The 25,209-nt window shown below is 39.0% G+C and overlaps 1 protein-coding gene across 1 annotated transcript in view; it reads right to left on the minus strand.

The window, feature by feature from the left end:
• Positions 1-25,209, minus strand: part of RYR2 (ryanodine receptor 2) — a 6,224,161-nt gene that overhangs the window by 2,213,206 nt on the left and 3,985,746 nt on the right. The window lies entirely within an intron of this gene.

Raw genomic sequence — 25,209 nt, forward strand, 5'->3', positions numbered from 1 at the left:
ATACAGCACAAATCAGCATAAAGGACTTGTGATTATCTGCACTATAGAAAGAGTTTAGCAAAGAATAATAGAAATGAGGATTCCACTGTTATGTAGACAAATACAGGCGTGTCAGATGGAGGGACTGTACAGAATTGGGCCGGATTCTCTGCATATTATCATGGTTTGTAGCAGAGTGTCACAGCATTAAGCAGTCTCAGTTTTACTATGACTTACTCGTACTGTTTTGCTACCTGATTGTGCTATTGCCCCTCAGTAGCTGCCTCTGCTCAGTGTAACTGCTCTGTACTGCCTGCCTTGCATATATCTAACTTAGGTTGATTTATACGAGGTGCACAGTGCTCTGGTAACCCAGCATAATGAAGCATATTAATGATTCAGTGCAGCCTCATAACATAGCACATATTTATAACTTACTCTAATACTCCCAGTGTACGTATAACAGCATACTAGCATGGTACTGAAAGAACTATGCAAAAACAGGGATGGGTACTTTGAATAATGAACATCATTCTACTGGAATATGAGGTGAGAGAGGATGATTCCCTGTATAGCAAGCATTCATTTTGTTGATATGAAAGGTGAGATGGAGTGCCCCAAACAACCATCCATCCATCTTCAACCCCTTTTCCCATTTTGCACATGGGGTTGGGGAGTCACTTCAGCAGTGACAATCATCTTGAGCCAAGGTTTACACCACCGGGTGGCTAGCCCTGCTGCTGTAGTTCATTCATACCACTCACTCACACCCACACTCTGCCCCAGGAAACCAATATTATTATAAAACTGTGGAAGCTGGGAAGGAAACCTTAGGCAGTCAGCAATAATTTCAACACTGTGGAAGGTGAGATGGGACCCTCTGGAAAGAGCACTACCATACACACATTCTTGGGGAGGGCAAGGGATCCTTAGACACAAGCATTAGTAGATATCATACAGTGGGAATAATTTTGTGCTTTTTATACCACTACATCTTTCCAACCTTGCTATGCATTTTGATTGATAATGTTGGTCAGAATACATAGAAAAAGCCACCATTATATCACAAATGAAAATTCTAATTCATTCAAAGCATAGGTAGGCAGTAGTATGTGATAAAGTGCAGCTCTCTTATTTTACACAGTACGCCTTTAGTTGCTAAGTAATTTCAGTTAATGATAACAAAACCTTGAGTGTTATTAATTAAATTATTTAATAAAGCCTGTATCTTTTAACATGTACAACTTTATAAAGAAAATCAGTACACCTAAGAAAAGTAAGGCTAAATATGAGGGAAAAAAATCACAGCTCTGTGTCACAATCATTTGAGAGGTATTTCCTGGGTGTGGCACTCATTAGAACAAGTTTTTATTATTTGTGTTCTTCATGCTACAGGCATTGATTACACTAGTTTGCTTAGTAAAATGTGTCTGGTATTGCTGGAATATTATTTTTAAATATAACTGTTTTCATAGCATTTGATGGTATTTGTTAAAATGTGGTTTTAAGCTTTATAAATTATGTTGTTTCGTATTTGCTTATTTCACTTTCTGAAGCATATCTCTCAGCTGTCCAGATCTGAGCCATCCCTCCTAAAATTGGAAATCATTTTGTGAAGTTATAAGTTAACAGTAACCACATTTAAAGTGTCCTTAATTAGGGGCCTTTTATTATTATTATTATTATTATTATTATTATTATTATTATGTCCTGAACTCTGGAGATAAAAGTTGAGAATTATGTTCTGAAGTGACTAAGCTAAGAACCAAAATTTGTATTTATAGAGTACGGTTCTAATTTGCTTTGTTTCATGTTTACTAATTTCAGTCTTATTATAGTTTCATGTTTTAAGTTTAGAAATGGAGCTTGACACAAAAAAACAACCTTATCTTTCTGTCTGATATTTGACAGATTAAATTAAGTGTCAAGTTTGAGAAATGACACAGATCCCTTATTCTGCTAAAGAAATGGCTAGATATGTGTAATTTATGGCATTCTTTATTATTCTTAGTGGTAATGACCTTAAAGTTCACAATTCAACCAGAGAAGCTGTACTTAATGTCCCCTGTCTTAATGTTTCAATTATCTTGTCTTACCTCAATTTTTCTAACATCACACATTCACTCCTATCTCACTCTGCTTAAACCTTTAAAATATTTTGCACACTCACACATATCCCTCCCACTATATTACTGATCCTTCTTCTATTTCCACTTTATAAAGCAACCCCTTTGCTTAACCCCTATCTCACCATATATTCATAAAATACTAATTTACAACTTATAACACCCTCGTGTATCATACCTGTCCAAGAATCCATCCAGGTAATTTCATTAAGTTCTGCAATAGACCTGTGAGGTTTTTCATCTGTATTTTAGCTGTTTTATTTATTACTGATGCATTAACTAGATAAGTCGTGTAAACACAAGTGTCTTTTTTCAGCAACAAGACAGGAGAGCTGACTGGTTTAGTGAGCAAAAGGAAACTGAGGTAATCAGAGATATAAGTTCCTCCACCAATGACATTTTTGTCAAAAAACAGTCAGCTAGTTCACCAATTAATACTTCTGATGCCTTTTTTTATGTGGGAGGGGCTTTGCCCGAAACATCTCCCGAGCAATGTGAAATCATATGTTTGTGCCCTCTACAATGAACTTTGAGGTTGCAAAACCATGAAGTACATTACAAAATAGAGCACATTTAAAGTTTTTATTTGGTCAGCTAGCCCTGAGCAAACAAGTCTTCAATGAAAAGGCAACTGGCAGATTGACCAACTACCAGTCAAACCCAGGAGTAGACAATAAAGCTTGTTACCACATCACAGAGATGATTCTATAAGCTATCCTTCCACACATTTAATTATAACTACTGCTACACTGCCACTCTTAAGCTGTTCCAGTTTCTTCAGAAGTACTTTCTTTTGTAGGCCTTTCATTTTGTCTCCCTTATAACCCCTCTACAATATGAAACAAAAGCCACCTTGGGCACTAGTGTATGTCCATCAGTGTATGCAGTTCTATAATAACTATGGTATCCTACTTAAAGTTGCTGCTTTTTTGGCAGTAAGTCACAACTCAAGCCTGACTCCTTCCTCTTTAATAATCCAGATATGGAGCTGAAAAAAATGACCATGCAAGATACAGAAAAGCTAAGAAGAGCTAAGGTCCCAAGTAAGGCAACATCTTAACTGCACCAAAGTTTACATTTCAACCACTTTAAATGGGACCAGCTTTCAAATTCCTGCTGTTCTTATGACCTCAGTGGAAGTGCTGGGGCAATGTAGGTGCAGCTATTGGACTAGTTTGTCTTAGTGTTGCACATAAGCCAGGGAGATTTGCACACATGTACCTGACAGGACCAAATCAATCTCCTCAAGGAAGAGCAAACCTGCCTGGTGGACAACTTCCATTAACAGGCTTTACAATAAGAGGAAGAAATTGTTGTCTAACAGTAAGAGGGAGTGAGCCCTAAATTGGCAACACTCCCTCCTCAGCTTAAACAAGCAAATAAGACTTCTTGTGAAGTCCTCTAAAGCAAATTATGAATCCAAATTAGCTTCCTCAACTAAGGATAACCATAAGGCCTTCTTTAGTTACATCTGTAACATAAAAAGAAAAGCCCACATTTGTGTCAAACTTGTAGTTAATGATACCACATAAACTGAGTCTGAGGACATAGCTAACCTGTTGGCTGACAGATTCTGTGAAAACTTCACTCCTTACTACCTGTCACCTACCTTGTATCTCTAAAGACCAGGTCATAAACACCTTCTCTAAGGCCAAAAAACACAGCATCTGTGGGACCTGATAACATCCCAGGGTGCATCCTAAATGAGGTAAAACAAGAAATAGCAACATCACTGGGTATTATTTACAATCATAGTCTAAGCCCCGGCTTCATCCCAGCTGAAAGGAAAACAGCCAATGTTATTCCCTTGCACAAAGATGATGCTTCACTGAGCCCAGGAATCATAGACCTATTAGCCTGACTGGCCTTATCTGCAAGGCTATGGAGTGACTCATCATGGACCTTATCAACAAAGATGTAGGTAATCTCCAAATACTTGTCCCTACTGAGTTTGGATTTGTTAAAGGAAGATCATGCCTATTAAACCTGGTAGACTTGTTTGAGACAGTCATCAAGGCCCTGGACAACAGGAAATCTGTGCATACAGCCTACCTAGACTTAGCCAAGGCTTTTGACACTATCCCCCACTCAGGCATTATTGAAAAACTCAACCAGCTAGGTATCAACCCTAATATCATTAGATGGGTTGCTAAATGGCTCACTGACAAAACACATATAGTCAAAGTAGGGGAATCCACCTCCAACAGCACACATATAACCAGTGGTGTTCCACAGGGATGTGTCCTAGGACCTCTACTATTTGGAATCTATTTCTCCGAAGTACAAGCAAAAACTAAATGTTTGTGACTGACAAAGTTTGCTGATGACTGCAAACTGGGAACAGTCATAGAATCTCCAAATTATGTCAACATCCTACAAGAGGGTCTTATACAAACAAATGATTGGTGCCAAAGTCATGGCCTTAAAATCAATGCAAAAAATGTATTATCATCCCTTTTGATAAGAGTGATGTTCCTGCTTACTACCATATCAATAGCAATACCCTATGTACATGCTCAGTGGTTTGAGACCTGGGCACACATGTTGACAACAACCTTACCTTTGATCACAATGTCTCCACATTGGTAAGAAGGGCATTTTACATTGCTTATCTCATAAGTAAGAGCATTTCCTCCAGAAAAAAAAGAAGTTATAACCTTACTGTACTCTTCCCTCATCAGGCCAATAATTGAGTACAATGCCCCTTTTGGTATGTACCTTGCTGAACACCTGCAGCAATTGGAGAGACCACAAAGGTTCCTCACAAGAAAAATTCAAGATCTTCAGCATCTGTCCTATGTGAATCATTTGAAATCACTGTCACTTTATTCTGTTTCATATATACTGCTCAGAGGTGATCTCTGCCTTGCATATAAGACAATCTCTGACCCTGCTTTAATGGTAATGCTGCATATCCGCAAGTCAAATGGTACACGAGGTATTCACTGTAAAGACCTTAACCTGGTATGCGAGTTTAATAGAACCTGTTGGAGGGACAGATTTGTGCCCCAGACGTTACCACACCTTTGGAACAGACTCCCACTTCACAGCACCTCATTGGCCCTCTTCAAACGCAATCTGGATGACTGGATGGGTAACTGTAAATTCACCTCAGGGGTCACCTGAATCTCTCTTGGACAGAGGCAATAGGTGCTGATCATTGAAGTAAGAGTAGAACTTGGCTAGGCTTGTAAGGGCCCTAGGACCATTAGCCTAGTAACTTCCTATGATCCTATGACATATTGAGGCATGTACAGGATCTCACTTAGTATGGCTATGGAAACCAAGAGATTTGAGTTAGGATGGGTGGGAGGCTTTTATTACTAGCACGTTTGTCTACTCTCTCATACTCAACTCTTGCCTTCATTACAACAAATGGGCTGACAACTTTTTCGTCCTGGACATGATATAAACTGGTCACAGAGCTCTTGCTCTGTTTTTGGAATGAATGATCCTGGCTCTCACATGAATGAGACAGTAGGGTGCCGGCAGCAGAGCCATGACTAAAAAGAAAAAAAAACATAATTGCAAATGTCACATATGACCGCCTAAACTCATTATGGGTAGATTTGTATTACCTAATTGCCATCTCTTATTTTAACCAGCTCTTTCATTCTGGCATATTCTCTGATTTTTTTGGTGTCTGGTAGCAGTAATACCTACTTCAAGTGAGTGAACCACTGCAATATCTAATTATGGTCCTACGTCTCTGTCCTCTCTCTTTCAAATATTTTTAGATCTTTTGCTTTTAGCAGCTCACATACTATCTGTATTCTCTGACCCACTTCTAGCTTCATAAAGAATTATAGAAGAAATAGAGCTGATCCTTCTGCCAACATATGCATCTAGGGCTTTACTTGCACTTAACTATTTCAAGTTTAGAGTCATGTATTATCTCATTCACATTTCCCTAAGCTGGTTAAGTACAATAATCTTGTCAACTTTGCATAAGACTTGGACACAGCTTATTTTCTCTTTGAAAAATATGTAAAGTTGTCCTTTGCTAAGGAAAAGTAAGACTCATCTTCCTTTCTTACTGATATTTTTCTTTCTCTAGCTAACCTCTTGCTGTCAGTTAGTGTCAGTGCATCTCTATATTTTTTTATTTCTTTTTTGTAATTGGTAACTGCAGTAGTATCCAAAGAACCTGAAGCACTTCTAGCAAATCTTCATTCTGTTCTGCTAAGTACATTATACTCATCTTCTGTATTTAGTTCCTTGTCAGGCCTAAAATTCACTTTTCGGGTCATCCCTTTACAGATTACACTTGTAAATCTTAGTGGTATCTTATACCATTTAAGGTCTGTTTCTGTTTACTGTTTTTGTCATAAGTATAGTCAAGGACATTTTTCACATCCACTTGCTGGCAGTAACTCCTTCTCTTTCAGCATGCCTCGCTTTAGTGCATTTGCAGAATCACTTAACCCCTAGGCAAGTGATTTATTTTCCTGTAAGATCGTAGTTCCTGTATCACCCTGACATGTATCCAGTTGTAACACTGCTGGCTTATTTATGGCATAATACTTCAATATACATGCTTCTGTTACTAGTTTCTTCATCTTTTAAAAACTTCACATCTCCTTCATGTTCACAGGCCCATTGCTAATGCACATATTACTCTAGAAGTCTTCTAACATGCAGAATAATTTCAGACAGTCTAGGTATTCTGCAAATACTACAGCATTCCAAGATATCTCATTAATACCTGTCTGCTTCTACTTTTGGCATTGGCTCTTTTGCCTTTTTGTTAGAGTTAGATTTCTATCCCTTTGATGTAAAGGTAATGACCATATGCATCAGACTTCTGACTGTTATTTTACACTGTTATTCAATTTAAAACTGTACAATTTCAATTTGTTTAGCAGATGTATAGGTTTCATCATGATCTTCTTGTGACTGATGCACCCTAGTAGTTCATCAATTGGGGGATCCTGTCTTGCTTCATAACAAGAACTATAACATTCACCTATTCTGGTGGCTCTATTACTTATGACACTTAGGCTTTCCTTTCAGTCACTTCTTGCACAGTTCTAAACTACTTTTGTTACAAGCTGGGAGCTAATTTGAATATAATACTCTCCTGGCAAGCTACCCAAACCTATAAAGAAAATCAGATTTATCTATACTCTGTAAAATGGTCTTGATGGATCTGTAACCATTCTGAGAGCTCTTGCACATAATCACTCTATGATTGTATACTAAGAGTACTTTTCGCCATGCTCAACTACTACTAATCTATTATACAAATTATCATCCTGATCCATTGCTACTACTTGAAAAAGGACTGTGAACATTCCATTTTATCCAAAGCAAAAAGAGCAACCAGTGAAAAGGCAAAAATTGTATCAAAAAAAGAAGAAAACTGGTAGGCAGAGAGGCGTAAAACAAAGTCCGTTTAATAAAACACAACTAATAAACATGGAATCAAACTTTAAAGTTTTATTCTGTGTTTATTATTTGTGTTTTATTAAACAGACTTTGTTTTATGTCTCTCTGCCTACCAGTTTTCTACTTTTTTGATACATTCCATTTTATACTTGCATGAAAATATCTTTTGATGCAATGGCTTTATTGGAGTTCAGAATAAGTCTTTAACATGTGCATGGTTTTACTTTCACCGTGTTGCAGTACCAACACTTGAATTACATTTTTTTTTCTGAAAAAATACATACTTTGTACCCAGTGTCTAGTTTAAAATAAAAATGTTATTTATTAACTCTATACTTTTCTCGACAGTTTGTCCACCTTGCTGTACTGCCTCTGTTTTCTGATCCATATAATTAACTCTTTCCATTTTAACAGTACCAGCAAACGTTTAGTTTTCTTGTACTGACTCAATATCAAGCATGTTCTTTTGAACACTATTTTTAAATGATTCTACCACAGCTTAGCAGTGGCATTCTTTCTTCTTGTGCCTGTAACCAAATCAAGCACTAAAGGCCCGAATTACAACCACACCACATTTCTGGTGGTCTTTATGGTGTTCACTGTTGTTCTTATTGTTACTGTGTGTTCTCACTTTATATATCATTTTACTTCATAATCTGGCTTGCATTTTATCTTACATGCTGTGATATATATTCACAACTTTTGAAAAGGTCAGGTTTCCTACTCTAAGAAGCTTTCCTTTTGTTTGCTCATTTTTATAGCACAGACCACTATTTTGTTTCTTGTTAAATCATACAACTCATCAAATGTGCAAGATTTTTTGCCCAGCAGCATAAGTATCAATGGTTTCTACTCAGCCTCAATTTCTTGTAATGCATAAATGAGGAATAAACTGAAAATATTTCCCTCACTGATGATATAGTTTCTCATTCCTTGTAAGGTAAAACTAGTAAATAACCTTCAGTCTTGTAGGAACATAGAAAAATTTATATTTTGAGGCTTTTTGAAATTCTATTTGCAGTTTCCATTTTACTGCTGAACTGTCATTCAGTTACAGAATCCCTGGTTGTTGCAGATGAACCATGTTTTACTCATGAGAACAAAATACTCTAAGGGTTTCAGATAAGTTGAAGTGAAGGATGAAATATCACTTCAATTTAAGAAACTGAAAAAAAATTGACCCGAGTTATATATTTGTAATACACAATGCTCAAAACAAATATGCAGTTTAATTTCTCACACCATAAAACATCCATCAATAAGCTCAATAAAGCTCAGACAACTGTAATGTGTGACAAGCTTCCATGTAATGCTTGCTGTGTCTGCTTCCATGTAATGCTTGCTGTGTCTGCCATATACTACTGGAGAAAGTATTCTGCACACATATGCACACCAGAATCATTACCATTTTCTTACATAAAACAGCACGCTAGACCAGCATACAGACAACCAAAATTACACAGGAGTACCAATTTGAGTCTCACGAGATATCATCTGAGATAAATGACCAAATGCTCAGTAAAATAAAAGAATGTTTATTATAATATAGCCTACTGTCATCCTCTTCTATGATTATGGGTTTTGGTTACTTGATACCTTACTTAATGCCTTTTTATGTTGTATAATATTTATTTGGTGATTTATTGATATAAATTACTACTTGAATTTATAAATTACTACCAGAATTGTAACCCTCCCTGTTGTACATATTGCTATTAATATAAATATTACTTTATTTTCTTTTCTTTTCTTTTGAAGTGTTATATTTTATCACTCTTTCTTTCATTGTTTCTTTATGCTACCACAATTTTATTGCCTACATAGGTCCATATCATAGCTGAAAAAGGTCCCCAGACTAGTCCACTTTCATGGTTAACAAATGTTATTTAAATAATAATACAATATCCTATTATACTATTGTCACTGCACTCCTTTAGTGTAACCTAGGTCATGACTATAAAAGGCCCCTGTGGTTGGGTCTGCTTACTTGTGAAAAATGTAATTCAAAAAAATTTAGTCTTGTTTAACAAATGGAATAAGATACAACTCTTCTTTCAACACCCCCCATGGAAATCAGGTTGCCAAAGGTATGCATTCCTTCCCAAACCTCTGCTTCCTTCTATAATGACAGCCCCTTCCCAAAACCCTGTTTCCTTCTGTAGTGATAGCTGTACATCTGCTTGTCTCACTAAGATCATTTGAAATGACTGGCAGAAGAACAGCATTCTCTGGCTCTGAAAAAAATGTTCCTTCTGTCCTTTAGTGTGTAAGTATCATTATGTATATTAATGGCATCAGTAAGAGCATTAATTGAAAGATATTGGCAACACTTAAGGACTGCACGTCTCACCAGGTTAACTTAATTACCTCATGCTGAACCATCTAATCCTCAGTAAAAATCTTACCACATACCACATCTCCTCATCTCTGCTTTGTAGGCCCTCATCACTTTCTAGGTTTGCTCTGTAAGCTTTTCTGCCTACCCTGCATAACAGTTGGTCACTACACTTTAGAGATTGATGTAATTCATGAAAGTTCTACTTTGATGCTTCATCTGTCAGAAATTAAAAGTAGGAAGACTTGTCCAGTGGCTTGTAGCAGGGCAACTTCCTGCTCCATTGGTGATATAGTTGTAGTAGAGATGAGTAGATTGACCCTATTTATAACACAGGGACTTATACAAAACAGGAAACAAGAAGAATGTTCAGAGGAAAAATAGGTATATCTGAGAACCCTTAGTATTATATAAAATTGCATAAAAGGAAAATGGAAGGAGGTGCACAAGTCAGGAAATGTGGTAAAGAAAAGAAAGATAAAAGGAGGGCAATACCAACTGGACAATGTCAGTTTTGTATAACTTGAGGCAAAATAAGGAGATGACCACCAGGAACAATGTTATACTAGAAGTAACATAGCATCTTTAACTTAAAAAAGTTAAACTTACAATAAAGAGAAAAAAAAAACAAAATCAGAAGGTTCTACTAGGAATATTCACAAGCAAGTTAATTTGGAGAACTCTTTTTTCAAGAAATCCTACCACTCTCTTTCATACTACAAACTAACCTACAGAACCCTATTCTAAAAACTAAGCAAAGAACAGAAGAAAACATAGGCTGGGTTCTAAAGACCAATGATGCCTGTCTGTTAGTGCTAAACAGCACACAGCCTGTAGCACAACACAGCCCACAGCTAATCAAGTGTGTATTAGAAATAGCATGGTGCTTACAAACTGCGAATAGGACAACTTAGTAATACAGAAGCACCACAATAAGGGGAAAACCAGTGCTATGAAGACCAGAGGATGACTGACATGGCAGACATCACCACCATGGCATCCTGAAAGACAGTCATGCACACACATAGGCAATGAAGCGACACACAGACACAACTTGTGGTCATCCAGACAGCCCAATGAGGGCCAGCACAGCAAAGTACCAACTCAGTTCATAGGTTCAAAGGTAAGTAGTAGATTATGTGCCCTTGTAGGTCATTTTAGTACTAGCCAATTTCCTTTTTTATGCTTGAATTAACCTATTCCATTTGTTAGACATTAGTCGATAAAAAAAGTTATGTACTCACCATAATGGTACGGGTGCTTTGTCCAATTTCATTCTTCCTCAACTGATGGGTTTCAGATCTGATTTGGATCTGATTTAGCCACTTCTTCCAGATCCCTGGATCCAACTCTCAAGCTCATCTGTTTACCCATAATGCTCCACCAACCTAACATCCCTCAGATTGAGTTTGCTGCCCCCAGTAAACCATGGATAATACCCTAAGGAAATTAAAAGATATAGATTAAAATGATAAAATGGGAGCTCAAACAAGGAACACAGATTCCCAACTATTATCCCTTAAGATTCTGCAGGAGTAAAGGGAAAGAGGTAAGAGGGTGGGATGTTGAGGAATAATGAAAACAGACAACACAGATGTATTGTTCTGGTGAATACATAACTTTTTTATCTGATGTCATTTTCATTCATTCCTGAACTGATGGGACACAGTCCTCAGCTAAATTAACCATGGGTGGTCCTCATTGAAGGATATTTCAAGAGTACTGTGGAGCCAAAGGCAGCTCTATTACCAGAAACCAAATCCAACTTGTAATGAGCAATAAAAGTAAGAGCACTGGACAAAGTGCAGCTGCACAAATGTCATTTATAGATGCTCTTGACCAAAAAGCTGGGGATACATCCATAGACCTTGTGGAATGAGCTCCAGGGGGCTTAGGCAAAGACAGCTCTCTTTTGTTATAGACAAAAGTTAACCATTTGGCAGAGTAACTTTAGAAACTGCTGTGCCCAATCTGTCAGATGAAAAGGATACAAACAATTGGTCAGTCAGATAGAACCAAAGTTGTCTATGTACATGCAAAAAATGGAGCATACATTCTCCCATATTCAAGAAATTTGGAAAGAAAGCTGGGATGTTAATCACCTGGTTAATATAAGACTCAGAAGCTATCTTAGGCAGAAAGGAAATTTTGGTCTGTAAGGAAACCCTGTCTTTGTGGAAAACCAGGTAAGGAGGCTTGGAGAAGAAAGCCGTAAGTTCAGATACTTTTTTAGCTGATGTAATAACAACTAGAAAAATAGTTTTCCAGGACAAACACTTAAGGACTGTCCTGGCTAAAGGTTCAAAGGGGCCTTGAACCAGACCTTGAAGTAGGATACTTAAGTCCCAAGGAAGAGTAGGCAACTTAACTAGAGGTCTAAGCAAGAAGGTGCCTTTGAGAAATGCTTTACATAATCTTGAAGAAGCTAAGGAAGAATTATTTTCACCAAGACAGAAGTTTGAAATGGCAGCCAACTGCACCTTAATAGTAGAAAAAAACAGCCCCTTCATTGAAAGTTGAAGCTGACAACTCAAGTACAGCTGGTATAGGGCCAAAAAAGGTGTCTGAATCTCTCCTAAGGGTCCAGAAAGCAAATATCTTCCATTTACTTCTGTAATTTTCCTTTTGAGAAGGTAATAAAATATGATGAACTGGGAGGAAAGCCTGGGCTGTCTAGAAATAAGAGGAACTGGAGAAACCATGCAGTACACTGAGGTCTGTTGTGTCCAGATGAGTCATCCCTGTCAGGTGAGACAGGAGGCCTGGACAAGGGTCCAGTATCCAGGATGAATGCAGAAAATGAAGCCACATGAAGGGAAATAATATTTGATGAGGTCAAAATGGAATGATAACAGTGCTCTTTAACAGATAAGTTTTTAGTAGAAATTTGGGGATTCGAGGTAATGAGGGGTAGGCATACAGGAGACCAGAGGGCCAATTGTGGACTATAGCATCTCTCTGTGACTCCCCCCAGGGAAGCGGGTAAAGAACCTGCTGCACTTGTTGTTGAGGGAATAAGCAAAAAGATTGCAGCATGGCTGGCCCCATCAATGGAAAATTCTCTCCGCCACTTTGAAATTGAGATATCACTCCTGAGGGATCAGAATGAACCTGCTTAATTTGTCTAGAATCACACTGGTCTTCCCTGGTCTGTGTTTTGTTATGAGAAAGTGGTCAGAAGAGATCACCCATTTGCCACACTCTCATTGCTTCACCACATAGCACATAAGATCTGGTTCTTCCATGTTTGTTGATGTACCAGACTACAGACATACTGTCTGTCTGAACAGCAGTGGTCCCATATGGGAGAGAGATTTGATATGGTGTAATAGTTATGCAAAGGAGAAAGCCAAATTAATCAATATAAAGAAATTAGCCCCAAAGATATTAAAAGAGAAATGCAGGCAAAGGCATCTGGATATGGAACATTTCACAATAAAAAATAATATCACAAAGATGAAACATAGAAAAGAAGACTAGCAAAGTAGAAGTTAAAAAAATAGAAAGTGAAGTTATGGAGTGCCTGTGAAGTGAAGGATTTGATCTAGAAGGTCTAACACAGGTTACATCACAGCATGATGTAGTTGAGTCCCCAAAGTAAGGAAAAACAGGAAGATCAGGAGACATCTAAAGAAGAAATATGGACATGGGGAAAAAAAAGAGATTTAATATGGTGTAATATTTATGCAAAGGAGAAAGCAAAACTAACCAATACAAAAAGAGCAGCACCAAAGATATTTAAAGAGAAATACAGGCAAATGAATCGGGACATGGAAAACTTTACAATACAAAAAATAAGAATACAAAGAGGAAAAGTAGAAAAGGAGATTAGTAATGGAGAAGTTAAAGAAATAGAAACTGAGGTTATGGAGTACCTGCAAAGTGAAAGATTCAGTGTAGAAAATCAAATGCAGGAAGCACTATAACAGGATAGAGCAATGGATATCCAAATCAAGGGGAAACCAGTGGAACAGGAAGCAATTGGTCAGGTACCATATCAAGATATTTTAGATCCTTCCACAGGAAACCAGTATAAACTTTCACTTGAAGTTAGACAGCAAGGAAAGGAACAGGAAAATCTGGAAACTCTGATGCAGTCAATGCTTATTTATTTATTTTTTATTTTACACTTGTTGACCAGGAGTAATCTGACTGAGCAACAAATTGCCCCTTTTCAGCGGAGGCTCAGGGAGAAGAGCTCCAGAGAACAATTATAAACTTCTACAGTATATTAATTAAACAATACAGTAAAAACAAATATGGAGGGAAAAGTAAAAAAAAACAGGTATTAGAGAGATATTTTGCTGGAATTTACACATTTGAACAGTTATTAAATATTTATTAATCGACAGAAATGCAGTCGATGTATGAAAAAGGACATTCAATGATCTATGTATATTTCAGAGATTGGATGCTATGAAGGACGTATGTAAGGAAGAGAAGATGAAGATGAAGTATATAGGAGTCTGAGGTTTGCCAGAGTTCAGGTAGACAGTGCAGTGGGAAGAGAAGTGCTGAGAGGTATAGTACTAAAACGTTGGGAGGGACAGTTTGCACTTGTCATGTTGAGGAGTGATAGGCCAGTGAGTTCCCATATGACAGAGCAACTGACGGCACAGGATGAAACTGAAAAGAAGGTGCCACAGGAAGATGTTATAGAACTTTCTATACAATGCCTGCAGGAAATGGAAAACAAAGGATGTGCCCGCAGTTTGGAAGAAAATAAGCTAAAAGAAGAGTTGCTTGATTTAATAGACACGGACAGATATATCAAGATCAATGAGAGAAGTAGACTGCAGAAGGTCAATAAAACCCGAAAAAGTCAGAAGTCTGATAAAAAAATGAATGCAGTAATTAGGACTGTCCAAAGAGATCCATAACAGAGGTAAACAGGATATATTACTGTGCAGCTAAATTAATAACTGATAAAGTTCTACCACAAGAACACTGGGTAGTGAGGGAAAGGAAGGGGAGGAACTGAATATCACTGTGGAAGTATCAGAGAAAATTATAAAGCAGTTAAGACAAGAACTGTCACTGTTAGAAGACTATAGAAGAGGGAATAGATCAAGAAAAATACTAAAAAAGCAATGCGCAATATTAGAACAGACCAGGATCTATCATGCACTATCGCAAATAACAAACTAAAAATTTCAGCACAGGCAGAAAAACATAAAGGAAAAGTGCAAAATAAGCAATTTATTGATGACTTAAAAAAGTTTTATAGAGAATTGGGAAACAAAGTAAAAGGAATTGAAAGACCGCCCAAAAAAAGAGGAAATAGATACATTTTGGAGAAGTGTCAGTGAATATCCTGTGGAACATAACAAAGATGCTAAATGGATAGAAGAAATAAAAGAAAGAATAAAAAGTTTAAAGGTACAGAATATGAAATGGGATGAAGTAACAGCCAGAGAGATTAAAATTAAGTTAAGAAAAGCCTCTAATTGGAAATCACCAGGCCCAGATGCAGTTCCTAACTTTTGGTTAGTAGTATTAACATCTTTGCATGAAGATTTAGCCATGAGTAAGCACTATTTATATGTACACCCCAAACAGACATCTTGGCTAATAACAGGCAAAACAATGCTCCTACTTAAGAGTGAACTTGCAAGCTACCCTAAAAATTATAGACCAATAACTTGCCTTCCGACGACATATAAACTATACACGGGAATTGATGCTAACAGAGTTTATAGTCATTTAGAAGAAAACTCAATTATGGCAGCAGAACAAAAGGGCAATAAAAGAAAGTCATATGGAACAAAGGATCATTTGTTGTTAAAGTCATACTGGAAAACTGGAAAAAGGGGAAGAATTTAAGTATGGCATGGACTGACTATAAAAAAGCATTTCATAGTATCCCATATTCATGGATAAAAGAGTGCTTAAAAATGTATAAGATACACCCTACACTGATTGACTACATTGCAGTGACCATGAAACAGTTGCAGACCACTTTGCAATTAAGCCATGATAAAGGATAGATTATTAGCCCAGGGATAACAATTCAAAGGAGGATATTTCAGGGTGGCTCTCTGTCACCGTTGCTATTCTGCCTTGCCATTAACCCATTAAGCTGTTTACTTAACATATGGCTATAACTTGGCTCCTAGAAAACAACAAAGTGTAAAGACTTATCATCTTCTCTTTGCCGATGATTTAAAACTATATAGCTCATCAGATGAGGAATTGAAAGCACAGCTGCAAGTTGTCAAAACTTTTTCAGATGATATAAAAATGTAATTTGGTCTTGATAAGTGTGTAAAAGCAACATTTAAAACAGGAAAACTGCATCACTAGGAAAACATCAGTTTGGGACAAGAATGTGATATAAAAGAACTTGAGAAAGCGGGAGTGTATAAATATTTGGGAATTGATTTAGGATCAACAATAAAACATGAACAAATGTGAATAAAACTTAATGAGGAATACTTTAGAAGACTTAAATTAATTCTGAAAACAGTGTTGACATCTAAGAACAAAATCCAAGCTATAAATCAATTTGTTCTTCCTGTCCTAACTTACAGTTTTGGAGTGATTGACTGGCCTCAAAATGTGTTGGATCAATTAGAGAGAAAAACAAGAAGGATGCTGCATGCTCACCAAATGATTTATAAAATCAGTGCATACTAAGACTATATATTCCCCATTCCAATGGGGGGATGGGCCTCCTTGAAACTGATTACATGTATAGATCTACAATCATGGGACTCCACACATATCTGCTGACCTAACAAGACCCAAACGTAGTGAGTGTTTTGAAACACAAGGAGAATAAATCTAAGATGACTTCTCTGCTTAATTTAGCAGAAGAATATCAGCGTCAAGCAGGAATGGAAATCAAACCAGTAGATAAAAATCAAGCAGCAACTGAATGTGTCAAAACAACAAAAGAAAGAATATAAGGTGAAGGACCAGATGAGAAGGTAAGAAATGTGGAAAAAGCATAAATATAGTTGCAAGTATAGGAAACTTCTGGAAAAACCTCATGTTGATCAGGAACGAATGCAGAAATGGTTAAGGAGAGGCAAATTTAAAGCAAGAGATGAAAGGTTAATATTGGCAGCCCAAGATAGTGGGCTATGCACATGCTGGTTTACAAAGTCCATTGAATATGTGGGAGAAACAGACAAATGTAGGTTTTGTAAAACCAAATTGGAAACAGTCGCACACCTTGTTGCTGGTTGTGACATACTAATGGCAGAAGGGCTGTATACTGAAAGGCATAACAATGTGGCAGGCGTGTTGCACTGAGGATTGTGAAAATATGAACCTATGAACATTATGGCATTGAAGTGGCTGAAAAACACTGGAAACATGAGCCACAAGGCATCATAGAGAATGATGAAGTTTATATCACATGGGATCACCCATTACCAGCAGTTCAAAAGAGAGATGCTAGAAAACCAGATATAGTGGTCCAAGAAAAGAAGACAAAAGTAGCATTGATCATTGAAATTGCTACACCCAGTGACTACAGTGTCCTGCGTACAGAAAGACACAAAGTCATAAAATATCAGGATCTGCAGGCAGAAAGAGAGCAATGTGTAAGAAAGATACTCGGACAGTTCCAAGAGTAGTAGGAGCAATGTGTCTTATAAAAATGAATCGACAATTGTATTTAGATATGTTATCAATCTATGTAACCCCATAAGAATTGCAGGAGGAGTCATTACTGGGCACATTGCAAGTGCTGTGACGAGCACTACTGGCTGACATCAAACAGTGAAACAATACTAATTTCATGAACTTTAATCGTACTTTGACTTAGGAATGGGGTCCATTCCCATTATGGTATTAGAAACCCAAAAGACCTAGAGAAATTAAAGAGAGAGAATGTCTTAAAAGGCCTGAAATGGTAGGAGGACTGCTCTCATTTCCAGGACATTGATATGCACTTTGGCCTCTTATGAGGACCATGTACCTTTGGAGTGTCCTTCCCACATAGTGCCCCTCCCAAGATGGGAGGTGTCTGTGGTCACTGTGGCTGTGGGCAAGGGAAGAACAAATGGATGGCCTTGAGAAACTTCATCTGAGTGAAGCCACAAAAGAAGATATTTCTTGCAAGATTAGGTGATCTTGACTGGGGCGAACAAGGGCTATTGAAGAACAGACCACTGGACTGAGACAGTCCATTGCAGAATTCGCATATGGAACTTGGCTAAAGGAACCAGAGTGATTGTTGTTGCCATGGACCCAAAGGTTTGCAAGATTAGTCATGCTGGATGAGAATGATGAAAGATTACTTCCTTGACCTAGGATCTGAGTTTCTGAATTCCTGTTGGAGGAAGAGATGCAACTTCATTGACAGTGTTTAGACAATCACCTATGAATTCCAGACTCTGCATAAATGTGAGTTGTCATTTGTTGTAGTTGACTGTGATGCCTAGGCGAAGACACAACTGGAGCAAATAGTCCCTTGCTTGTAGAAGTAGTTGCCTGATTGGGGCAGTTAGGAGTGAGCTGTCTAGATATAGAAACACTCTAAATCCAAGCAGTCTCAGGTGAGCTGCTACCACCATCAAGCATTTGATGAACACCCTGGGGGCTGTGGTGAGTCCCAGGGGCAGTGCCCTGAACTGATAATGACTGACTCCCAGCCAGAGGTGCAGGCATCTTCTGGAGCATCTGTTCATTTTGACATGATAGTACATGTCTTGAAGATCTGATGAGCACATCCAATCATTCTTTTACAGCAGTGGCAATATAGACTAAACCATGACCATTCAGAACCATGAATACTTCACATATTGCTTTAATTTGCTGAGATTCAGAATGGGTCTTAAGTTCCCTGACTTATTTGGTACTAAAAAGAATCCTGAATATGTTCCAAATCCTATCTGGTTGGGGGACCTTTTGGATGACTCTTTCCAGGCAGCTTTTCTATTTTTAAGGCTGCTGCCTCCCTCTGATTGGAGTGGAACATCAGGGATTCTTTTCAGTTTTGGAGGAGGGTTTGGGAAAATGGTAGAAAATAACTCTGTATATAATTCTCTGCACCCAGGAATCTTTCATGATGGATGTCCAGGCTTCAGGTTAAAGAGACATCCCCCCCTCCCTAACTGCCTTCAGAGAGCAGCAGCTGGGCAACCTTTCAGGTGTACTGGCAGGGGTTGTCTAAAAAAGAGTTCTGGAAACCCTGGTTCTGTGGGCCACCTCTGCTACAGGGGTAGCAACCTCCATTCAAGTACCCTCCTCTGCCTTTGGGAGAATTATCACCTTGTGAGTCTTGGAAATGACTCTGAGACTTGCTGAACCACATCTTTCTGCCTCCTTAATGATTTCATGAAAAGGATATCTGAAGAGTAGAAAAATGGATCCCAATGACAGACAAAGTCTTTCCATCTTACTCATGTCTGGAGAGTGTTTCCTTTCCCTTTGGGCCGAATAAAGAAGATCCCTCAACAGGAGCACTGATGAATGAAGACTTGAAGGGCTCCACAAAATCACATAGGTGCATCCATGCATGTCTCCTGATGGCTATGTCTGAATCCAACAGTCGTGAGGTACCCTCTGTAGCATGGGATATCAACCTCATGGATGCATTTGATATTGAATGGATGGCTGCCAGCTATGAAGAGATCTTGTTTTGGTCCTCCACAGACATGGACCTGGAAAGAGAATTGGAAAGCTCTTCAGCCAAATCTCTTTGCAACCTTGTGACGTATGCCAGATAATTCAATGACTGAAGAGCCAAGGTTGCTGAACCATAAACATGCTTATCAAATCTGTCCAAAGCCCTAGACTCCCTGTTAGGGGGATGAACAAATGACCTCTGTTCTGTGAGCTCTTTCTTAGTGGCTGCTGTCCCATCCATGGCATCTACCAGGAGCCCCTTGCTTCAGAATGCTCTATTCTTTTGGGAGGGGGCTAAAATTTTATCTGGGAGCTTGGAGATAGGCACCACTGTATAGGGTTCCTTACATGCATGGAGTGAGACAAGTTCTATTAGGTCATCAGTGGGGAAGTCACCCAAGACATAGCAAGGTCAGAGCCGCCAGGAGCAATGACTCCTCCTAGGATGGGGTGGGGTTTTGTTTTATAAGTTCAAGTATGTGTCCAAATGAAATTTCTTCAGGTGGAGATCTTGGGTTTCTTCTCCTTCATTGAAGTCAGTGTCCTCAGTGAGAGATTCCTGAGGGGAATCTAAGAATCTCCTTTTAAACATTCTCTTTCAAGGGAATTCATCAGTGGGATGGTCTGGTGAGGTATTGGAAGTGACAAGGAAGTCCTGAGTGACTGACTGGAGAATTGAATGGGTTGGCTGTCCCAGTGGAATAAAAGTATGAGGCTCAGAACTAAGACTCAAAGGTGGTAGAGTAATTGGATCCGAGGGGTGCAAAGAGAAGTTCTTCTCCACAATATCAGAGGCAGAGGGCCTGGGGGAGACCAAAGCTGACAGCACTGAAGCAAATGTCCCCTATGGCAATGACCCCTGAATCCCACCCCAGGCACTCCTCCCAAGGATGGAGTTGGACCCAAGATGTCCATCACTGAAGTGCCTAGAGGTGAGGATGGCTCTGATAACTTTAGAGTCAATTCTAGCCCCCCAGAGCTGGTGCCAATACTCCAAGAGTCCTCCTGCTCCAACAGAATCAGAGCCAGATAGGTCAGAGAAGCAGTTGGAGTTGAAGAGTGACCTGTCTTTGGATCCAACAAGGATACCCCCAGGAATCTCAGATCCAAGGTCTCCCAAACTGCAGGATGGATTGGTGAAGGAGAAATTAAGTGAGAGTCAGTGATGGGCAGGCTCACAGGTCTGATGGGAGATGGAGACAGAATTACCCCATTTGGATCTGAGCTCTAGGAAAAGTGTTAATCATCCTATCCACCTCAACCTAAGACAAGCTCCTGGAGGACCAAAGTGATGAGCTGATAGATGGTGGCCTAGATTGCTTCGGTGGAGTCTCCAGTAGAAAGGGAGAAGGAAGTCGAGTACTTATCGGCTCTGGTGAGTATCAGGGTGACCGAATTTGAGGAGATTTTGCTTTCAAGGAAATAGGATCCAAGGGAGTCAGATATGACTTTTTTAAATTTTTCATGGTGGCCCGGAGGTTGCAGCTGAAGTCAGAGATGGGTCTAGAAACCTTTTGTCTGATATCCTTGTCTTTAGAAGCTGAATCTTGTTTTGCTCTGTTGGACTTCTTGGAGGGGGGGTTGAACCCCAACTGAAAGAAAAGAGGAGGAGGTAGAAGGAAGAAAACCCTACATTATTTATTCCTTCTATTGCTAAGTGCTCTGATGTTGAAACCAGCAGAAATAAAACAGTCAGTATCCAAGTGGGCAGTGCCCAAGCAATAGACACATTCCCTGTGAGCATCAGAAATGGGAATCTTATGCCCACAGGAAATGCACATTTTGAATCCTATAGGATTGTCTGTCATAATGGACAGAGATACTAATCTTTTTCCAGAAAATAAGTTTTTTTTTGTTTTTTTTTTTTTCGCAAAGTACCAATGATGGCATAATGAAACACCCTTTTCCAAGTAGATGGGGCAGAGGAAGGAAAGGCAAAAACACCAACAATAGCAATCGAAGTAATACCAGAGGCTCAGTAGAAAAAAAAGTAAACCCTGAGGGTTAGAATCCAAGAAAACTTCTAGAAAGTAAGGGAGGCAAGTGAGAATCCTCAAAAGATAGTGTGAATTAAGAATTACATTAAGGAAAATTCACTAGTTTGAGTGGAAATCATTTGTTAGCTCAAGAGAAGATGGATCTGCATCTGAAGCTATATGCTGGCAAAAGAGGTCTCAGGGATGTTAGGTTGGTGGTGCATTATGGGTAAAGGGAAGAGCTCAAGAGTTGTATCCAAGCATCTGAGAGAAGAAGATGGAAAACCCATCAGTTCAGGAATGAATAAAATGACAACATCACATCTATATATTATCCCTAATGACTATAACTGGGATCATACCACAGATAATTTGAAGGGGACTCATACATTGGATAAAGGATTTAGGAGCTGCATCTGTCCTTTTGTAGCACAGGGTGCAGTCCTTTTGTAGCACACGGTGCAGCCCCGGGGTAAATTTTCTGATTCTACCTCCTCCTCTTTTCTTTCAGTTGGGGTTCAACCCCCCCTCCAAGCAGTACAACAGAGCAAAACAAGATTCAGCTTCTAAAGACAAAGATATCAGACAAAAGATTCCCAGAAACACAACTTATACTTGAATATGGACAGGGATGAGCTTTGTTTAATGTGGACTGGGATTCTATTCCAGAGTGAGATACACCTGTCCTTCCAAACTGTTCTGTTGATATTATAAAAGAGGTTTAGATCTCTAGACTGGGTGTTTCTGATGCCATCTGACTTGCTGATGAGCAGCAGTAAATCCATAAGTACTGGGCTGGAGGATGCCTTGTATGCCAGACACAGGTTATCTCTTAGAAGTCTGTAGGCTACAAAGAATAGTGAGAGGGCTTTATTGAGTCAGTCCATGTAGGACATGCAATTTAGGCTTTGTATCCTTTTAGTGATGTATCTCTGTGGGCATCATATAAATGGGGAGGGAAGGAAGATATAAGAAAGTAGGAATGTTGAAGAATACTGAGTGAAGGAAAACACACATGGGTAATCATACGGTATACCAGGCAAGGGGAGGAAGGGTACTTTTTATGAGACAAAGAGACACACATTTTCAATACATAAAGAAGGCTAGGTTGGGAGAGCAGCAAGGAATGGTTGTGGAAGAAACAGAGAAAGAAAGTATGGCAGCAGAAGCAGAAAAACATTAAAAAACACCCCACGCAGACAGGTTCAGTATAACCACAAAAATGGGGATGACAGTGGATGGACATAGGGAGTAGCTAGCTAGTGAGGGGGAGGGTTGGACAATGAACAAGGTACGGGGAATGGCACATTAGGAAGTAATAGCTAATGAGGATATAGCAGAGGGCCAACAGTGAATGCCATGACAGCCCTGAGGGCAACACTCGGCCATCTTCAACCATAGTCATCCGTCTGCACAATGGTGAGCCATCTACAGACTTTGGAAACTACAGACCCATAAGTCTCACTAGTCTCATATGCAAAGCCATTGAAAAAATTATGATGGGAATGATCAATAATGACATTAGAAACCTCCAGACACCAGACCCAACAAAATTTAGTTTTGTCAAGGGCAGGTCATGCCTACTCAACCTGGTGGACTTTTTTGAGAAGGTCACCAAAGCAATGGATGAGGTCAAAATGGTTCACACTGCCTACTTTGACCTGACCAAGGCATTTGACACAATACACCACTCAGGCATTGCTGACAAACTCAAAAGGTTAGAAACAAACCCTTATGTCACCCAGTGGATATCTGGCTGGCTCACAGACAGGACCCAAGAAGTTAGAATTGGGAGTCCACCTCTACAAATAGGCGAGTCACAACAGGAGTCACTCAGGGATCAGTCCTGGGGCCCCTCCTTTTTGGCATTTACTTCTCTGAAGTCAAGGCCAATGTCAATGGCCTCTGGCTGGCTAAATTTACAGATTATTGGAAATTATGAGCTGTCATTCAATTCCCCACCAACACAAATGTTCTCAAAGAAGGGCTGACACAGACAAATAACTTGTGTCAGAGCCATAGACTAAAACTAAATGCCAAGAAATGCATAATTGTATCTTTTGGAAAGTGATCAACCAGTGGTAACTAACATTTTGAAAAAAAAAACACTGCTAAGAGATGATCCAATAATTAGGAACTTGGGGACACACATAGACAGTAATCTAGCCTTTGATCATCATGTCTACAGTACTGAGGAAAACATTCTGTGTTGTGTAACTTATAAACAAAGGTGTGGCATCTAGGTCCGATGAAGCCATTGTTCCACTGTATTTGACATTCATCAGAGCTATCACTGAGTACAATGCCCCATTTGGTATGTACCTAACCAGGCATATCCAGCAACCAGAACATCCACAGAGGTTCTTCACTAAAATAATACAGGGTGTAAGTAACATGTCCTATGCAGACTGCCTCAAGGCCCTATCCCTATATTCTGTTTCCTACAGGCTGTTGAGGGGAGATCAATGCCTAGCATACAAGACAGTGTCAGATACCACAACAGCACTATAATTACCTGTTCTAAAGACTTAAACCTTGCCTGTGATATAAACTGGACCTGCTGAAGAGATAAATCTGCATCCCAGAGACCACCCCTTCTCAGAAATCGGCTCCCAATCCATGTAAAGCAGAGTTCCCCCTCACCCAATTCAAGTGTAACTTGGACAATTGAATGGGGAGCTGGTTTGCCACCTACTTCTCTAGTGGACACAGGCAGCCTGTAAATGGTTCATCTCCCAGGCCCCTGCTTTTAAATGTTTTATCTCCCAGTACCCTGCTTACACTTATCAAGGGTACCAGAACTTACCAGAGATTTGGGATGCATGGCTATGTTTAAAAAGGCCCTTGTGGTCATTAGCCTAGTAAATACCTATGAACCTATGACTGTGACTGAAGTCATGGTCTGGCAGCACGTCTGGTGTCTCGATATTCAGGGACTGCTGATCACAAGACTCAACAAGCTCTGTCAGAAGGTACTTCACAGCTTGACAGTCATTTAGGCCATAAAATTCAATATTTTAACATTATAAAATGTTTGTGGGTTTGGTGCTGTTATTGTTCAAAGATCCCAGTTGGATTTAATGCTGACAACATGTAATACATAGCTATCCTGAGCCCAGCTGGATTTAATGCATAGCTATCCCGAGCCAAACTAAATTACAGTTTCACTACTGGCAGTTAATGTATATTATTCCTTTATTTGTTAGCTAGAACACAACACAGTAGCTACCACTAAGGCAATTCTTAATGAAGCGAAGCCAGCACTGGTGGCATTGCAGGGGTTTTCTGGCAAATTATCAGGGGCTGAAGTAATTAAATAATGGCATGCATTTAAGTTTTAGACTTCATATCCTCCAGAACATGTATGCTAATGCAAAAACCTGTCATTTTATCAACTCTCTAATAAGAGCAATGTTTAAAACCTGTCCCTATTTTGGGCTTTTTTCCTCCCATTACTTTTGGCTGTGTCCAGATTTCTTGTTCTAAGAAGCTGAGAGGTATGTTAAGTTTTTCACACTTAGTGACCCTTCTTGAGAGATTTGTGTAATAATATGGCCAAGATATCAAAGAAACGTCTGCTATCCAGGACTGGTACATCTAAAGAGTACAGAAAACATCTGCAAATGCAGAGGAAGCAAGGGTCAGAGAAAAACAAATGCCAGTAACAGAGAAAAAGATTCAGTGGTGAAACCAATCAAAATGTATCTGGGTAGTTAATCTGGAATTCTATCCACCATACATGAAAATGATGTACTTACCATAATGATAGATCCTTTTACTCCGATTAATCCAATAAAACATTTGGGTCATCAAGCCCCAGCTCAGA

The sequence above is a fragment of the Protopterus annectens genome, chromosome 1.part2 (genome assembly GCF_019279795.1).
Source record: "Protopterus annectens isolate FY-2018-M chromosome 1.part2, PAN1.0, whole genome shotgun sequence".
In the NCBI taxonomy this organism is placed as follows: Eukaryota; Metazoa; Chordata; order Ceratodontiformes; family Protopteridae; genus Protopterus; species Protopterus annectens.